The sequence below is a fragment of the Lipotes vexillifer genome, unplaced genomic scaffold (assembly GCF_000442215.2).
Source record: "Lipotes vexillifer unplaced genomic scaffold, Lipotes_vexillifer_v1.1 scaffold587, whole genome shotgun sequence".
In the NCBI taxonomy this organism is placed as follows: Eukaryota; Metazoa; Chordata; class Mammalia; order Artiodactyla; family Lipotidae; genus Lipotes; species Lipotes vexillifer.
This window is the reverse complement of record NW_006790779.1, coordinates 280,067-295,926: the sequence shown is the minus strand read 5'-3', so window position 1 is coordinate 295,926 and position 15,860 is coordinate 280,067.

The window sequence follows — 15,860 nt, the reverse complement described above, 5'->3', positions numbered from 1 at the left end:
CCCTGCAACCTTTTCTCATGCCACGACACACAGCTTTTCCCCCTGTGCTTCTGGAACTTTGCCTATATCAGTCATGGCCACTACCAAAAAACTGTATTACATAAAAGAAAAGGAGAGCAGATGTTGGGGGACAGCCAGCAGCCCCTCCCATACTTGGGTTCCTGTGATCTTCCTCTGGATCTTTTGTTGTCATTGCCACATAGCCATCACGCTTGGAAAGTCACCTACTTGTATCAGGGCTCTTGGTATTTGTGGGAAATGCTCAGTATTTGACCCACATTTAGATACTTTTTTTGGCATTGTATTTCATTTAATTAATTAGTTAATTAATTTTTAATTGGGGTATAGTTGTTTTACAATGTTGTGTTAGTTTCTACTGTATAGCGAAGTGGAGTTCCCTGTGCTATACAGCGGGTTCTCATTAGTTATCTATTTAATACACGTTAGTGTGTATATGTCAATCCCAATCCCCCAATTTAGATTTTAAATGTTGTAGTCTTTGTATTGCTAAGGAAATTTAAAAGTTTTGCTTCTTGCCAGTATATTGTGCCTGCTGCTGTACCTTTTTAGCTGGAAATTGTTTCTTGTTCTATCTGTAGCATCTGCAGCTTTTGTCTGTTATATTCACCTGACCACCCTATTTTCTAGTTTCTCTAGTCAAATGCTACTTACTCTTTTTATGTTTGACCAGCAGTTTTGCTCCTTTGTATGAGGATGTTTTGGTTATTTCTTTGTTTATTCCTTCAGGGATATTTATTGTGTCTACTGTGCCCTGGGCAGAATATTAATTATTGGGTAGTGAACAGGACAGGCACAGTTTTGGTCCTCATGAAATTTATGGTACAGTGGGAGAGGAAAAAATAAACATTACATAATATACATATGTATACATATACACACAAACCACACATGTATACATGTATATGTACATATATACATGAATATATGCACATATATCTTAGAAATGTTGCTAATTGCCTTAAATAACAAGAAAGGATGGAGTCAGAGTAAATAATGGAGATAAATTTAATTTAGTTTGGGTGGGAAGGTCAGGAAAGGGTTCCCTGAAGACATGACACTTAAGCTGAGACCTGAAAGATAAGAAGGGATGAACTGGGGGGAGAGAGGGGAGAAGAGTAGGCTAGGCAGAGAGAATAGCATGGATTAATGTTCTGAGGAGGGAAAGAGCGTAATAAAAATTGGGAAAAGCGAAAATAGGTGAGTTTTAATGGGACAACGTGGAGAGTGGTGCAAGATGAGGTTAAAGGGGTTGGCACAAGCTTGAAATTCATGGAAAGCTATGGATGTCATTTTGAATTTTATTCTAAGTGCAGTGGAACTTTGAAGAACTTTAGGAGAATAACATGATGTAGCTTACATTAAAAATTCCTGTGGCTGCCTTGCGGAAAGTGGAGAGCAGGAAGGCCAGAGTGGAAGCACGGAGACCCGCTCAGAGACTATCAGAATAGTCCAGGAGCATGATGATGGTTGCTTGATCTAGAGTGGTAGTGGTAGAGATGTCTTTGAATCATATTTTGGGGGTAGGTTTAGCGGGATATGGCAATGGGCTGAATATTGTAGATGAGGAAGAAGAAAGAATCAATAATGTCTGTCAGGTTTCTAAGTTTATCAATGGGCTGGATGGTGGTGGCTTTTTCCTGGATGGGTAAGAGTGAAAGTGGAATAGGTTTTGCAGAAAGATGAAGAGAAAGTTTGTGGTTGGGTCTGGACTGAAAATAGCCTTATCTAATGGGTTAAAATCTCCTCTTGGACACAGCAGGTCCAGGGTTTATGGTTAATCATAGTGCCTTGACTTTAAGATGCCTTAAGTTTTAAGGCGCTGAATTGATTTAACATCAGCTTTTCATAAAGAAAGGAATGCTATCATATTAAATCTGTACGTGGATGTAACACACATCTCAACTGAACTGCTAGAATGTGGAAAATACATCTTAGATTTGAGGAAATTTAATATTTCAAGCCCACTACCAGGTAAAGTACAATTGTTGATAAAGGATAATAATAATGGATAGACCCAAATAAAAAGTTTATTTTTAATTTCTAAAGAGCTTCAGGAAATCCTTTCACAACTTTGCAGAAATGGATATCCATTTGTCTATCGGATATCTTTACACAAATGTCTCATGAATACCTCAAGGTGCTGTGTGTTTGAAATGGAATTCATTCTTTCCCATTAATCCCAAATCTGCTTCTCTTCCTAAACCTCCTATTTTGGTTAATGGTACCACCATCCTCTCAGTTTTTCTTTCTTTCATTTATTCATCCATTCAACATATATTTTTTGAGCTCTGACTAGCAGTTAGGTACTTTGTTTTCAAATCCCTTTTTATATCTCTTATCTTTCTGAGGGATTAGAGTTGTGGTAGCTTGGCCACGTGACTTACTTTGGACAATGGGACGTAGTAAATGTGATACAAGTGGACACTTAAAAAGTACTTGCACAATGGGGTTTGACCTCTCTTGCTGCTCTTGGGAACTTTGTGATTATCACTGTGTGAATAAGCTTAGGCTAGCCTGCTGGATGATGAGAGTTATGTGGCCAAGCTCTTCTTATTATCCCATCTGACGTCAAGTCAACAGCCAGACATGTGAATGAGGCCAGTCTAGATCACCTAACCCAGCCAGGCTGGCCCAGACCAGAAGAAATGCCAAGACAATTCACAGAAGTATAATAATACATGTTAGTAGTTTTAAACACTAAGTGGTGAAACGGTTTGTTATGCAGCAAAATCTAACCAATAAGAGTCGTGGACTATTTCCTTAGTAACTCTGTAGGAGTGGGTGGGTGAAGGAGTCTGGTTTCACGTCTGTGTTCTGACATTTACATTTAGATACCTCAAGCAAGGAGAGTCCCATTCCAACATCCTATGATGTTAGACATTAGCATCTCCAGTTTTACAGAAGGAAAAACAGATCGTCACGGAAGTTAAGTGGCTTGTCCAAGGTCACACGTTAAGTTGGAGAGCTATGATTTGAACTCAGTTCTTTTTGAATCCAAAACCCTTGCTTTTTTCTGTAATATCAAATTATATATTTCTCTAATATTCCCTCAAATCTTCTGGATTAATGTTAAAGGATATAGCATGATTCCGCATATGCTAAGATGTTTCCAAATAACTTTTATGTTTCTGCAAAACAAAACAAAGCAAGATCAAAACTCCCCAAATCATGTCATATTGTGCATTTTGTGTGGTTAAGAGACCCTTAGCTAGAATAGTACTTAATACATTTCAATTTCAAATCACTGGGTTTGTAATCTGCTTTTAATTAGACAGATGTATGTATTTACATGTTCTTATATAAATAAACATCTGTGCAGTGCACTGTAAGTACTTGAGATGATTACATTTTCACTTAAGGAAGAGTTCCTTCATTCTGTGCCTACAGCCTGTTTACTTATCCTCTTATACTTCCATTTCATATTCATGCTCAGCCCTAAATGGGCTCATACTGCGTTTCTCTTCTTAGTTTCCTTTTTCCTTTGTGTAGCATCAGTTACTACAGAGAATGAAGTAGATCCTGTGGGGTGCACAAGCTCCTGCCTGGATATAAATTAGGAACCTAAAAATATTTAAAATATATATTATATTCATTTATACTATATTATCATATTTATAATAGCTTCAATTTTTCAAATAAAAACTGTGGGCCTTTAATTCTAAAAGGCAAAACATATGCTTGAATATATAGTACAATGCACTGATTTTTTCCATTCTGATTATTGTTTAAGTATAAATATGCTCAATTACACATGTAGAATATAAATTTTCAATGGCCAAAACTTGAAGGTGGGGTGGGGACTGAAATTAGTCTCTATCTTGAACTCAGTTTATAACAGAAAATGTAATTTGGTCAGTTCTAGGTAAACTCAGTCCCTTCTAGTTTCTGTTTTTCTGTGTCTTTTTCAAGTTAAAACTGTGAGTTTTTCCCTCTTTCAGTTTTCTCCGTGAGCTCCTAATTCCATTCTACTTCTATTATGGAGTTTCATCTTAATATCATTTATTTTATCTTTAGATGTATGTTACTTCTCTGCTGAAATATACATAAATGAATAGTTTAAAATTTTTCTGTGTCCTTCATGGGGCTGAAAGTGTTAAAACAACTGGCTTGTGCATTAAATTAAATTTCTTTCACAGACACTTCCCTTAAAGTCTTTGCACATTTAATCCCATTTTGGCATCTGTTCTCGAGAGGACCTGGACTAACACATCTGTCTTTCACTTATTGATTCATAGGAATCCTTTCTATAGTCTTGACATAAGCCCTTTGTTTTTTATATGTATTACAAGCATCTTTTCCCAGTCTGAGGCTTGCCTTTTCACTCTTTTGCTGATGTCTTTTGATGAAAAGGTGTTCTGAATTTTAATGCAATACAACTTATTAATGGTTATTATTTTTTTATGTTTAGTTTAAAAATGTTATTGCCTCAAACGTATGGACAACAAGGGGGGAAAGCGGCAGGGGGTGGTGGGATGAATTGGGAGATTGGGATTGACATGTATACACTGATGTGTATAAAATGGATGACTAATAAGAACCTGCAGTATAAAAAAATAGAATAAAATTCAAAAATTCAAAAAAAATGTTATTACCTCATGCCTGGATCATGAAGTTAATTTCCTACCTTCTAGAAGACTTATTGTTTTTTTAAATTTCAAATTTAGATTAACTAGATTTCTGAATTTATTTTTGTATATTGTGTGAGAATGGAGTCAAGTTTCTTATATTTTCCATGTAGATATTAATTTGACTAAGAAGCATTTATTGAAAATGCCACCCTTTCTCCTCTGATCTGCAGTACCACCTTTGTCATAAATCAAGGGTCTTTATATGTGTGAGAGTTTGTTTCTGGACTCTCAACTCTGTTCCATTGTTCTATTTTTCTGTCTTTGTGCCAATACCATGATGTCTTAATTCCGGTAGTTACAGAGTAAGCTGATGTCCAATAGACTGAGTTCTCCCACATTATTTTTCAAGAGTGTGTTGGTTGTTTGATTTCTATATACTAGTTTATGCCCTCATTTTTTCCCTAACTCTACTTTTTTGTTGTAATTTGCTCTTCTTTTTCTAACTTCTTGAGGTAATGCTTAGATCATTGTTTTTCAGGCTTTCTGATAGATGCCTTTAAGCATAGCTTTAGTTGCATCCATAAGTTTTGATACGTTGCTTCTTTGTTTGTTTTTTGAAATTATCATTCAGTTGAAAATACTTTCTGATTTTTGTCATTACTGCATCTTTGAATCATGGGTCATTTAATTAATTGCTACTTAATTTCCAAATATATGAAAGATTTTCTAGTTATCTTTGTTATTTATTTCTAGCTTAATTCTATTGTGATCAGAGAACATACATTGGTATATGATCAGCTTCTTAAATTTTTTTTTTTTGCGGTATGCGGGCCTCTCACTGTTGTGGCCTCTCCCGTTGCGGAGCACAGACTCCGGACGCGCAGGCTCAGCGGCCATGGCTCACGGGCCCAGCCGCTCCGTGGCATGTGGGATCCTCCCGGACCTGGGCACGAACCCGCGTCCCCTGCATCGTCAGGCGGACTCTCAACCACTGCGCCACCAGGGAAGCCCCTTCTTAAATTTTAATTAAATTTAAACAATACATTAAACAATACATTAAATTAAATTAATTCTATATAGAATTAAACAATATTAAATTATTAAAATAATAAACTTTAATAGTTGTTTTATATAATCATATTCTTTTATGTGTACCTACATATTTATTCATGTGTTTAATTTTCATTCTTTTTTATAGCTTCTTCCACCTAAGCACTTTTTACTTGTGATTGAAGATCATGATAGTGAAGATCTGTTAGTGATAAATTGATTCTTCTAGTGTATGTCTAAAAATGTTTTTATTTTACCTTAATTTTTGAAAGTGGGATAAAATTTCAGGTTAGGGTCAGCACTTTAAAATTTTAATTACGTTGACTTATGGCTTCCATTGTTTTGTTGAGAAGTTGGTTGTCAGTCTTATTGCTGCTTCTGTGAAATGAACCTATTTGTTATATCTATCTGTAGTAGGATTTTCCTTTTTGTCTATGGCTTTAACAAGTTTTCTGTGATGTGCCTAGGGTGTTGTATTAGGGTTCTTCAGAGAAACAGAACCTGTAAGATCTATCTATCTAGATACACATCTGTAGATATCTATCTATATCATATATGTCTATCTTACATCTATATCTATAAATAGATATAGTAATATTCCATTTTTCCCGGTCCAGGAAGGGATCTTCCTGGACCAGGGCACGAACCCGTGTCCCCTGCATCGGCAGGCGGACTCTCAACCACTGTGCCACCAGGGAAGCCCGCACATACACTTTTGATTTTTTATTTTTCCTTCAGTAAAGCTCAGAAGTTCTCAAATTTTAGGGGGCCTCAGAATCAGTTTGTGAGTAGTACACAACATACCATTTGTTACAGGCAGTAAACTAATTATTATGAGTAATTTAAGGGATTTTCAAAAATGATTTTTACTATATGCAGTATTTGCTTTGCATGTTGAATTTAGTGACTAAATCCCAAGTAACTCTCCTCTGTAGGCTTAAAAACATCATCATGGCATGAAGGGTTGAAGGTAGTAAGGTGGAGAAAAGGGAAATGGAGACATGAGTATTCGATTTTGGAGGGTAGAAAATTTAGCAAATACAGAGAAGAATAAGGTAGAAAAGCAATCAGTGTTAACTTCACCACCCCAGAGATGATTACTTGTAATATTTTGGAATATATTCTCCTAGCTTTATTTATTAATTTAATAAACATAAGATAATAATTTGCATATTATTCTATAGCCTCCTCATTAATCTGTACTGGGTTACAAACCTTGTGTGCCATCTCAGGTTTCTTTAACCGTTTCCTTCTTTCTGCCCATTTGATTAATGCTCCATCTGCACTGAGTTATCCTCCACATTCAGACTGAGAAGAAATATTACAGTGGGTTGTAGGATCTGGTTTCTTGATCAGCTGCCCAGGGGTCATTTGGTATTACTGGGGAATGTGCGAAATGGGAGCGGGAAATGAGTGATAAGGAGCTTGTCAGATAGAATTTTCCTCCTTCCTTTCTCCTCTGGAGTGCTCTGAAGTACCTACGAGTCCTTCTAGCAAAGCTTCTGGAGAAGTCCTGTGTGCTGAGCGAATGCATCTGCTGAGTGTATTACTGTGTCTCTTCGTGGTTCCTTGTGAAGCAGTCATCATGCTAAGTAATTGCATGTTTTGCATTTTTCCTTATCTTGCTCCTTACCTCATCCCTTTTTTCCTCACTCTTACTGCCCAAGTTTGCACCTCCCAAATAAAGTTTAATGTCTTAATCCTTGCCTCAGGTTCTGATTTCTTCATGACCTGGGATAAGGTGGCACAAGCTTAACTATATATTGTGCATATTTTCTTATATCATTAAATAATTTTTGGCATGTCATAAATTATTTTTATGTATTTTTATTTTAATAATAAAATAATTTATGGAGAAATGTACACATCTTACGTTCAGTGAGCATACAGTCAAATATATACACATGTGTGGCATCCCAATCAGATGTGGAATGTTTCTTTCATGCAAGAAAGTTCCTTTTTCCCATCATTAAATATTATTCACTAATATCCTAGCTATAATTGTCCAGTGCTTCCTTGTTGAGAAATCAGTGCTGAAACCAGGGTTTCAGAGTTGTGGTGGAAAGAGCAATGAACTCTGAATAGTGAGACATAGGTTTAAGTCCAATTGTCATAAAAAATTAGCTAGGGTGACCTTGAAAGAGTCGTTAAAATGCTTTGGATCTGCTTCATTATATGTCAAACAGAAGGGTCAAATTAAATAATTCTTATTGTTCGTTCAGTTTTATCATTCCAAGCCTCAACTGTACTTTGGGAAGCCCCTTTTCTTCTTTACCTCATGAGCGTAGTAGTTGGATGATTCTTAAAGCAACCCCTTTGCACCAGGAGTCACCATCAAGAGCCAATTCAGTCATCTTATGTGGAAACAGTGACATTATGTTTTGGGTTCTACCCAGAGTTTCCGTGACTGTTGGTGTAGCCTCCTTTGAGATGTTTGGGGGGATTTCCTTCACACTCAAACTCCCTTGATATCTCAATGAAATGAGAGCGACCTGTCATATAATCAATGAAAGTCTTCCTTGGGCCACAGCAAGGTAAAGTGCCACTTTGTCCCTTCTCAGGCTTTCCTTTTAGGTTGTGACTAGTGAGGTGAGGGTTTACTTGAGGATCAAGTATGTACTGAATGATTATGCTTCTCTTTGATGAATAACATAGAGGTCACCCAAGACTGTAAGAATAGTTTTTCTGCAGGGCACATAGAGGTGTGTTCTTGGGTATTGCATGAAGGTGTTTAAGAGGAGGTATCATGTGGCCTAGAGTTCACACACACACACACACACACACACACACACACACACACACACCATTTTATTTACAGTTAAGTTATAAAAACAACCATCTCACTTTCCACTCAATTTCTTTTTAAATAAAATTACTAGGATCGAGCTTCCCTGGTGGCGCAGTGGTTGAAAGTCTGCCTGCCGATGCAGGGGACGCGGGTTCGTGCCCCGGTCCGGGAAGATCCCACATGCCACGGAGCGGCTGGGCCCGTGAGCCATGGCTGCTGAGCCTGCGCGTCCGGAGCCTGTGCTCTGCAACGGGAGAGGCCATGACAGTGAGAGGCCCGTGTACCGGAAAAAAAAAAAAAAATTACTAGGATCGAACAGTTGCAACTTGGCAGCAGTTTCATATTTGCTTGGATTGTCTCATGTAAATTGATTGGAGTCTTGTTTGTGTTCTCTCAAAGAATAAATTATTGGCCATTTAAGTGCATAGTTTAGGATTTAATATGGATAGGGCATTTCTACTATAATTTGATTTGGGATGATTCATACTAGTTGGAAATTTTTAAATAATGTTCACTTATGAATACCTAATTTGTCACTTTTTTAAGGGTTCCCAGAGAGTCATAAGCATTCATCAGATTTATTATTAGCTGTTCTATTTATGACTGGGATTCTAAACTATTTTTGAATTAAGGAAGAAACACTAGAATGCATAATCTCCAATAGTTTGATCTTGAGAAAATGATAATAACATTTACTTAGGTAAACTTCCACAAGAGAACAGAAAATGAGTACTTTTAACATGCAACATAAAAAATCCAGTTTCTCATAGTTTTATTAGTGCTATTTGCAAGTGGTTTATAAAAATTCATTGGTGCCCTTCAGAAGAAGATCAGTGTTACCTCTTTTTGGGTAACTATTTTCATTTTTGAAATTTTCTTTATTTCTAGGTAGTCATTGTTGTCTTCCTGCTGTGTCCTCTAGGTGATTTTTCCCCGTACATGGATGGAATTGCCCTGTTCTAGTTATACTTCAAAATGCTAGTCCATTTATAGGATAATAGCCCAAATTAAGTGGGAAGTATTTGACCACAACCCAGAGGAAACTAACCATGCCACAGCTCACATAAGCCATGACCTTGGCCTCTTTCCTACCTTGGGGACAAGAAATACTCTCTTTTCCTTTATCATACAAAGGGATTAGAAAGGGAAAGGAGAGAAGTGAATTGCTCTGATCCCAAATACTAGCTCCCTTACTGATGAGAAGTTTTTATGTCTTTGCTTGTTGGCATTTGCGTTGCTGTGCCATCTTTTTTTTTTTTTTTTTTTTTTTTGCGATACATGGGCCTCTCACTTTTGTGGTCTCTCCCGTTGTGCAGCACAGGCTCCGGACGCGCAGGCTCAGCGGCCATGGCTCACGGGCCCAGCCGCTCCGCGGCATGTGTGATCCTCCCGGACCGGGGAATGAACCCGTGTCCCCTGCATCGGCAGGCGGACTCTCTCAACCACTGCGCCACCAGGGAAGCCCCTCTTTTTTTTTTGGCCTCCCTGCCCGGTATGTGGGATCTTAGTTCCCCCACCAGGGGATCAAACCTGTGCCCCCTGCAGTGGAAGCGCTGAGTCTTAACCACTGGACCAAGAGTGTATAATGTACTATTGGGGGAAGGTAAACTTCGTTTACTTCAGACTCAGCCTCTGAGGGGAGAGATGTGAGCTGCTTTCACTGGTGAGCCAGAGGGAGGGGAAGGAAAAGCTGTCCTTCGCATCCGCGTCTTCTGGATAAGGGCTAACTGCTCTGTGGAGGCTGATGGGTGGCCCTGGGCCTACTGAGGGATATTGATTTGCTCTTTCCAGGAAGAAATGCACATTACTCTTTTTTTTTTCTTTTTTGTTTTTCGTGGTACACGGGCCTCTCACCATTGTGGCCTCTCCCGTTGCGGAGCACAGGCTCCGGACGTGCAGGCTCAGCGGCCATGGCTCACGGGCCCAGCCTCTCCGCGGCATGTGGGATCTTCCTGGACTGGGGCACGAACCCGCGTCCCCTGCATTGGCAGGCAGACTCTCAACCACTGCGCCACCAGGGAAGCCCTGCTGTGCCATCTTGAAGGCAGAGTTTATAATACTACTACATTGACTTTAGGCTTGGACATGTGATGTAATTTAGCCAGTGGAATGTGAGTAGACGTGATGCGTGCCACATCTGAGCATCACGCACTTCCATCATCTCTCTTGCTTGTTCTCTTTGCCATTAAAATGCGTATGTCCCAAGTAGGGGCGTCTCTTGGAGTCTGGACCCCAGAATGAAATCACATATGGAATTGCAGCAGCACACCTGCAAGTGCAACATGATATGAGCAAGAAATAAATGTTTGTTGTTGTAATCTTGAGATTTTTGAGATTGCCTGTTTTACAGCAGAGCTGACATTAATACACTTGCTCTCTCAAGGTATGAAGGTGGTCCCTGGGATATTTTAGGGTAGGAAGTAGAAATATTATATGTAAAGAGGGAAGAGATATGGGAACATATGTATATATATAACTGATTCACTTTGTTATAAAGCAGAAACTAACACACCATTGTAAAGCAATTATACACCAATAAAGATGTAAAAAAAAAGAAATATTATATGTATATTTTGCTATGTCGCTTCAAAACTTTAAGGGACCTGAGACATTATTTACACTGGTGGCTTTGAAACTTTTTGACGACAACCTACAATTAAAAAAATAATTTTACATTATAACTTAGTACATTCAAACATATATGTTCATGTATGTATATGTAGACATGGTATATATGGAAATAAATATACATTATATATGTAAATAGCTATATACATGGAAATAAATTTTAAGAAACAATTCTTAATCTTAGGTGTACTCTAATATTTTCTAGTTTTCTGTTCTGGTTTATTTCTTTTAAAATGCTGCTTTTGATATGCTAAATCAATTTTACAGTTCAGCAGTGAGTCTTAATCTGCAGGTCAAAAAAATCACTGATTTAGAGAAAACTCTTTATTATAAAATGATGAAGAGCTAAAAAGAGAGTGTACTTACAGTTACACTGCTATTATTTGGAACTTGGCAAAATTTAGATGCACTTGTAAAGTTCACACACTCAAAATATTTTTATCTATTTTTAAGGGAAGGATGGAGGCCACTAAGCTATGAAATAAAGAGAATTAAAGCTTGTCACTGCTTTACACATGGCAACTGATACATGAGCATAAAAATAAGCAGTCTTGTATATTTTGGAGATTAATCCTTTGTTAGTTGCTTTGTTTGCAAATATTTTCTCCCATTCTGAGGGTTGTCTTTTCGTCTTGTTTATGGCTTCCTTTGCTGTGGAAAAGCTTTTAATTGTCATTAGTTCCCATTTGTTTATTTTTGTTTTTATTTCCATTTCTCTAGGAGGTGGGTAAAAAAGGATCTTGCTGTGATTTATCTCATAGAGTGTTCTGCCTATGTTTTCCTCTGAGAGTTTTATAGTGTCCAGTCTTATATTTAGGTCTTAAACTCAAAATGTATTAATTTTTGTGTATGGTGTTAGGGAGTGTTCTAATTTCATTCTTTTACATGAAGCTGTCCAGTTTCCCAGCACCACTTATTGAAGAGACTGTCTTTTCTCCATTGTATATCCTTGCCTCCATTATCAAGCAGCTCAATATCAAAAAAACAAACAACCCAATCCAAAAATGGGCAGAAGACCTAAATAGACATTTCTCCAAAGATATACAGATCGCCAACAAACACATGAAAGGATGCTCAGCATCACTAATCGTTAGAGAAATGCAATTCAAAACTACAGTGAGGTGGTACCTCACACCGGTCAGAATGGCCATCATCAAAAAATCTACAGGGCTTCCCTGGTAGCGCAGTGGTTGAGATTCCACCTGCTGATGCAGGGGACACGGGTTCGTGCCCTGGTCAGGGAGGATCCCACATGCCGCGGAGCGGCTGGGCCCGTGAGCCATGGCCGTTGAGCCTGTGCGTCCGGAGCCTGTGCTCCGCAACGGGAGAGGCCACAACGGTGAGAGGCCTGCGTACCGCAAAACAAAAAAAAAAAAATCTACAAACTATAAATGCTGGAGAGGGTGTGGAGAAAAGGGAACCCTCTTGCACCATTGGTGGGAATATAAATATGATTATATTTTAAATGGCTGATTCAATACCAACCAGTTTTGCTATGCCAGACTGTTGCAAACTTTCCCACTCTACCAGGATAATACTAATGAACTGGAAATTACCTGAACCTTAAAAAAAAACCCATAAAACAAAACAAAGCAATAACAACAACAAAACACAAAAAAGCAGTTCTGCCAGTGATACTCTGGATCCTATCACCCTTATCTTCTTAAGCCCTTGCTCCTTCAATTATGCTTTTTCTTTCCTGCAATATATATTTCTGTTTGTCTTATTTGGATCATTCGCCCAGCATATATGCTGTGGTCTAGCCATCTTAAGAACCATTCTGCCCCTCAAAAAAGAAAACCCAATATTGGCTCTGCATCTTTCTTCAGGTACTAAATTGTTCCTTTGTTTTACTTTACAGCGAAGTGCTCTAAAGTAGTCTACAGATACTGTCTCACTTCTTCACTTCTCATTTACTTTTTCAAAGTTTAATTTGGTTTTTATTTTTGTCAAATGTATACATTTGATAATTCAAATAATTCTACAAGGCTTGCTCTGAAAAACAGCTTGTTCCACTTAGCCACCACCATTTCTCACTTCCTAGAAGCAAACACTTAACTCTTTTAGTTCATTCTATTGGTATCTATGTCCATATCTAAATAACATGCTTACATTGTTATGTATCATTATCCCCCATTATCAACATTCTCCACCAGAGTGGTACATTTGTTATAATTGATGAACCTACACTGACAGATCATTATCAATCAAAGTCCACAGTTTACTTTAGGGTTCACTCTTCGTTTCGTACACTATATGGGTTAGGACAAATATATAATGACATGAGTCTGTCATTATGGTATCATACAGTGTATTTTTACTGCTCTAAAAATCCTTTGTGGGGAATTCCCTGGTGGTCCAATGGTTAGGACTCTGAGCTTCCACTGCAGGGGGCACGAGTTCCATCCCTGGTCAGGAAACTAAGATCCTACAAGCCAAGAGGCACGGCCAAAAAAAAAAAAAAATCCTTCGCGTTCTTCCTATTCATTCCTCCCCACCCTTTCCTACATGTTATCTAAATAACATGCTTACACAACCTAAGTGTCCACTGACAGATGAATGGATAAAGAAGAGGTAGTGTGTGTGTGTGTGTGTGTATATATATATATATATATATATATATACACACACACACACAATGGAATACTACTGAGCCATAAAAAAGAATGAATTTTTGGCATTTGCAGCAACATGGATGGACTTGGAGGGCATCATGCTAAGTAAAATAAGTCAGACAGAGAAAGATAGATGCTGTATGATATCACTTATATGTGGAACCTAAAAACCACAACACACTAGTGAATACAACAAAAAAGAAGCAGACTCACAGATAGAACAAGCTAGCGGTACCAGTGGGGAGAGGGAAGGAGGGAGGGGCAATATACGGGTAGGGGATAAAAAAAGGGTTATTATGAGATTATATGAAATCATGTGTGTGAAACTTTTGAAAATTGTGAAGCACTATAGAATTTACTTTTTTCTGTTGAATTTTTAATTTTTAAAATTTATTTAAAATTTTTATTGGAGTATAGTTCATTTACAATGTTGTGTTAGTTTCAGGTGTACAACAGTGAATCAGTTATACATATACATATATCCACTCTTTTTTTTAGATTCTTTTCCCTTATAGGTCATTACAGAGTGTTGAGTAGAGTTCCCCATGCTATACAGTAGGTCCTTATTTGTTCTTTTTTTTTTTTTTTAACATCTTTATTGGGGTATAATTGCTTTACAGTAGGTCCTTATTTGTTATCTATTTTATTTATTGTAGTGTGTATATGTCAATCCCCATCTTCCAATTTATTCGCCCCCTCCTTACCCACTGGTAACCTAAGTTTATTTTCTACATCTGTAACTCTATTTCTGTTTTCTAGATAAGTTCATTTGTACCCTTTTTTTTTTTAAAGGGCGTATGCGTTTTTTTTTTTAAAGAAGATGTTGGGGGTAGGAGTTTATTAATTAATTAATTTATTTTTGCTATGTTGCATCTTCGTTTCTGTATGAGGGCTTTCTCTAGTAGTGGCAAGCGGGGGCCACTCTTCATCATGGTGCGCGGGCCTCTCACTATTGCGGACTCTCTTGTTGCGGAGCACAGGCTCCGGACGCATAGGCTCAGTAGTTGTGGCTCACGGGCCTAGTTGCTCCGCGGCCTGTGGGATCCTCCAGACCAGGGCTCGAACCTGTGTCCCCTGCATTAGCAGGCAGATTCTCAACCACTGTACCACCAGGGAAACCCCATTTGTACCCTTTTTTAAGATTCCACATATAAGCAATATCATATGACATTTGTCTTTTTGTGTATGACTTACTTCACTCTCTATGACAATCTCTAGGTCCATCCATGTTGCTGCAAATGGCATTATTTATTTTATTTTATTTTTTACGGCTGACTAATATTCCATTGTGTGTGTGTGTATACACACACACACATATACAATCACATCTTTATCCATTGCTCTGTTGATGGACAAAGAATCTTTAATTCAATGAAAAAAGAGAGAAAATGATAAATAAATAAACAAACAAGTAAATAAATAAATGACATGCTTACGTTGCTACTTTGTGAATTTTTAGCTTTGGCCAGAACCATTGGTTTCTGACTAGAGAAGGAGAGGATTTAGTTTCTTTTACTACCATCCCATCCCCACTACACCTACATGCTTGTGCACACACAGAAGGACAAGTCCTAATTTTAGTTATATCACTCTTCAGTATTTATGTGATAATCCCTGTGTAAAGTGTTCTTCACATTGGTTTACTCCTCATTTTGATGGAGCACGGCTGTGAATAGAGCACGTTTTCCATTGGCTTCCAGAGAAGGGATACATAGAAAGTAGATAGTTTTTAGAAATTACATGTCTGAAATTATCTTATTTCTACCATCCCACTTAATTGTTAGTTCACTGATACTTTTAAGAAGAATTAAAATAATATTTTATCCATCTTTTTTAGTTGTCCTCAGTGGAAGCATTGATCTAAATTACCTAGTCCACTGTTACTGGAAGTGGAAGATTCATATGTTTCTTTTTTATTTTATTAATTTCTTCTCTCATCTTTTGTACTTCCTTCTACTTTGTTGGGGATTATTTTGCTGCATTTTTTTCTAATTTCTTGAGATGGCTGCTTTAGCTCTTTAATTTTTAGTTTGTCTTCTTTTCTAATTTATACATTTGAGACTATATTCTCTAAGTTCCACTTTAGTTGCAGTTAATATGTGGTATTTCTTTATTCTCCAGTTCAAAATATTTTATAATTTTTATTATGATTTCCTTCTTGCCCAGTGAGTTATTTAGAACTGTTTCTTA